At 45.0% G+C, this 4,367-nt stretch overlaps 1 pseudogene; it reads left to right on the forward strand.

Moving 5' to 3' along the window:
- Positions 1 to 860: 860 nt before the first annotated feature.
- Positions 861 to 980, forward strand: LOC136650720 (5S ribosomal RNA; annotated as a pseudogene).
- Positions 981 to 4,367: the final 3,387 nt, after the last annotated feature.

Raw genomic sequence — 4,367 nt, forward strand, 5'->3', positions numbered from 1 at the left:
TGGGAGTTACAGTGGATTGGGCTGGAAGCTAATTCTAAGGTTCTTACAAGGATGGAGGGGGATAACCACCATGTATTTAGCCCTAAGCTCGTTATAGGAAAATAGACTATAAATGTAATTATTAGCAAGACAACAACAACAACTACAACAACAATTATTATTATAATAACCACAATCATTTAAGATCCTTCAACAGGGGGCATGCATACTTCAAGTGGTTTTTTGCCCTTGCTTTGAATGTCTGAATCCCAAATGAGATTGGTTTGGCAAAGATTCCAAGCAATCAACAGGTCCTGGATTATTAGAAGCATGAAGACCTGGAGGGCATATGGCTGGCTCTCCTTTTCCTTTGCATTAGAAATATCAGATTGCATCAACTCTCCAAAGCCAAGGAAAGAGACTACTAGCTTTGTACCCTGGAATTTGGATGTCTCAAATGCGGATTTTCAAGGCAATAAAGATGATAGTGATAAAGTGATGGGAACCTAAGCAGTCATTAAAAGGAGGTTAGGAAACATCCAAGAGAGGACTAAGATAAGGGAGATGTGTACAATGTAGGTGTGTTCTGGAGCTGTTCTGACTTTTGTGTCTTATGTGTCACTGTTACAGTATTGTATTTTTTGCTTGTTTTTTCATTCATTATCTTTAGCCTTCTTGAACATTTTTTGATGGACTGGCTGGGTATAAGTATTTATAATAAATCAAAAATGTAACAGTACTAGGAGAGGAATTAGGACAGTGTGTTAATGAGTTCCAGTGTCAGGGGTGAGTAATGGTAAACCCATTATTAGAAGTCATTCCAGCCTTGGAGGTTGACTCAGACAGGTAGGTTTACTGCATGCCCTCCATCCACTCTGAGGGTGAGCAGCAACTGTTACCCTGCATATGCCCGATCTTGTCAGATCTTGGAAGCTAAGCAGGGTCAGGCCTGGTTAGTACTTGGATGGGAGACCGCCTGGGAATACCAGGTGCTGTAGGCTTATACCATAGTCTTTCGAGACTGAAGGTTGCCAATCACTCTGAGGGTTCAATCCTATCCAATTTTCCAGTGTCGGTGCAGCTGTGCCAGGGTTGCTTGCACCGCATCCTGTGGTGGGGAGGCAGTCACAGAGACCTCCTTAGGGTATGGGAACATTTGTTCCCGTCCCTTGGGACTGCATTGTGACTACACTGGTGCTGGAAAATTGGATAGGATTGGGCCCTCAGAAAAAAAGTACACTACCTGTTTTCTCACCTGTTTTCGCACCAAATTTCCCAAATACTGGAATATGTTCTACACATGTTGCATCTGTGCATGTGGGAAAAGGTACATTTCCCGAGTTTAGCCACTGATACTATGACAATATCTGTGGTATGCAGAGTCAGAAATGCTGGAAATTGTAGGATTTTAACATGTAAAACATTGTGAACATTTAAAACAAAAACCTGTCTCATCGAAAACATTAAAATGATGCATCTGTCGAAAGGGTTGCCTGTCACCAGACCCCAACAAAGCCACTTGTTCTGTATTTCATGGTTAGGGAATACTCTCCCTATATCAAAATCAAACTGCCCAATCCTATTTTGCATGTGCACTATCCTAACCCTGTCGGTCCCCCTTACTGCCACCATTACACCCCTCAGACTTATGCCTGCTAAAAAGCAAACTTAGTTCCAAGGAGTCCCATAGAGATTTCACCCCAGGTAAGTGAACAAAAGTTCACTAACACTGAGGAGTTCTTTCCAATCTCCCCCCCCCCCCCCCGCAGATACAGCATATGTTCCATTGCAGTGGCTGCATTGGCAAGGAAAAAGCAGAAATGCAGCCAGAACAGTAGCTTCTCCAAAAGTGAAGGCGGCTACTGAGGCAAGAGGTTCCGCAAGTAGAAAAAGGCTAATGAAAAATGGATATAGAAGTTTCTAGTGGAGGAAGAGACTATCAAAGTGGATAGTGTGGGTGCTTTCAGAGAGGAAGAAAATGCCAAAATTCTGCTTCAAGAGCAGGGGTAGTTATAGAACGTTGGTCAAAGACATTCCTGGGTGAATAATGAAATAATGGAATTCCATAATAATGAAATATTGCAGTGTTTCTCAAACTGTGCGTTGGGACCCACTACGTGAGTCATTAGCCAATTTCAGATGGGTCTCCGTTCATTTCAATATTTTATTTTTAATATCTTAGACTTGATGCAACCAAGGTATGTGACTGCATCTGGGAAATGTTACCACTCTGTAGTTTTTATAGGCTACTATGTACATGCTTTAATTATGATAGAAAATGGAACTTACTTTTGGGTAAGTAAGTGTGGGTAGGATTGCAGCCTAGGATTGTTAAAAATTTTCCTTCTTGATGATGTCACTTCCAGTCATGACATCACTTCTGGTGGGTCCTGACAGATTCTCATGCTAAAAAGTGGGTCCCAGTGCTAAAAGTTTGAGAACCAGTGGAATAATGGAATTCAAATAATGGTATCTGAAACACCTCCCTGGTGTGTAGTCATGATCTCCCTGGGCTTGATGGAGTTAATGTGTGCTCTTCCAGGAGGGCACAAAGACTTAATTGCACCCCAAATTGGAGAGGTTCCTGAAGGGACAAAGGGTATGGCAGGGTGTGGGCTGAACCTATGCTTAAGGCAGTCACATATGAACCTGTGCTTAAGGCTTCCAAATGAGATTATGCCAAGGTGGGGAACCCAAATTTGAAAGAGCTGAAAGGAAGGTGACACACAGATGCCCTGCAGTGCTGCAGACTTCTGTTCCAATGAATGGCAATGGCTGTTATGCAGTGTGTTGGCAACCTTCAGTCTCAAAAGACTATGGTATCGCATTCTGAATGGTGGTTCTGGAACAGCGTCTAGTGTGGCTGAAAAGGCCAATTAGGGAGTGACAATCCCTTCCACACCAGGAGCAAGTGCAGTCTGTCCCTGGTCTGTCTCCCTGGCTATGGGCCTTCCTTCTTTGCCTCTTTGCCTCAGACTGTTGGCCAAGTGTCTCTTCAAGCTGGGAAAGGCCATGCTGCACAGTCTGCCTCCAAGCGGGCCGCTCAGAGGCCAGGGTTTCCCACCTGTTGAGGTCCACTCCTAAGGCCTTCAGATCCCTCTTGCAGATGTCCTTGTATCGCAGCTGTGGTCTACCTGTAGGGCACTTTCCTTGCACGAGTTCTCCATAGAGGAGATCCTTTGGGATCCGGCCATCATCCATTCTCACAACATGACCGAGCCAACGCAGGCGTCTCTGTTTCAGCAGTGTATACATGCTAGGGATTCCAGCTCGTTCCAGGACTGTGTTGTTTGGAACGTTGTCCGGCCAGGTGATGCCGAGGATGCGTCGGAGGCAGTGCATGTGGAAAGCGTTCAGTTTCCTCTCCTGTTGTGAGTGAAGAGTCCATGACTCGCTGCAGTACAGAAGTGTACTCAGGACTCAAGCTCTGTAGACCTGGATCTTGGTATGTTCCGTCAGCTTCTTGTTGGACCATCTTCTTGTTATGCTTCTTGTTATGCAGTATGGTCTTCTTGTTATGCAGGATGGTCTTGATTAGAGAGAGCTATGCCTCACTCCCTGCAGGGCAATGTACGGACTGACTCTCAGTACTATCAGCTAAGGAACCAAGATGGAGTTAAGAGGCACTGTGCACATTTGGAAAGGGAGGACATCGGCAACAATCTCCACAACAAATGGGCCCCATTAATAAATATCAAATTCAGAGCTGATTAGAGTTTACTGATAAAAGTGGCTTCCAGCAGACTGAGGGCATGTTGGTGCTAACGACCCAAGCCTCTTGGGGAAGCTCCTTTTTGACAGTGTCTTCCCCTTGCAAACAGCCCTTCTCCTATTTAACCAGAAACTTCTGCTATTCCTGAAATCAATCTGCACACCTACACAAAGTGCATAAGCCCGTCTCTTGACCCCAATCAAGGCCTCTTTGAAGCCCACTGAAGTCGATGAAAAATACTCACACTGATTGTTTGAGCTTTGGGTCAGATCCAACTGTTTATACCAATTTAATTTCACTGACTTAAACAGGCTCACCACTGATTAAAACTGGAGTAATAAGGCACACAATTTATTCCCAGCAACAGAACCTGCCTGCCTCGTTGTTACACACAGAAGATCACACTGGGAAGCAGCAGTCCTGCCCTTCTTGACCTGGATCCAGCCAATTTGAATGCAGACACAACACAGAATAGTGAGTGGCGCGTGCAGTTGGAGGACATGGCTGGGGTGAGAAAACAAACAGACCCACAGCCCAATCCTATCTAAATGCAGCTGTGCTGTCGAGGGCTACACTGGATCCCGCATAGGATTTTTGGTTGTTGGAGGTCTCCTCAGGATAAGGAGACATTTGTCTCCTTGGCCCTCAGTAAGCCCCAGCAGCTGCAATGGATCAC

The sequence above is a fragment of the Tiliqua scincoides genome, chromosome 4 (genome assembly GCF_035046505.1).
Source record: "Tiliqua scincoides isolate rTilSci1 chromosome 4, rTilSci1.hap2, whole genome shotgun sequence".
Taxonomy (NCBI): Eukaryota; Metazoa; Chordata; class Lepidosauria; order Squamata; family Scincidae; genus Tiliqua; species Tiliqua scincoides.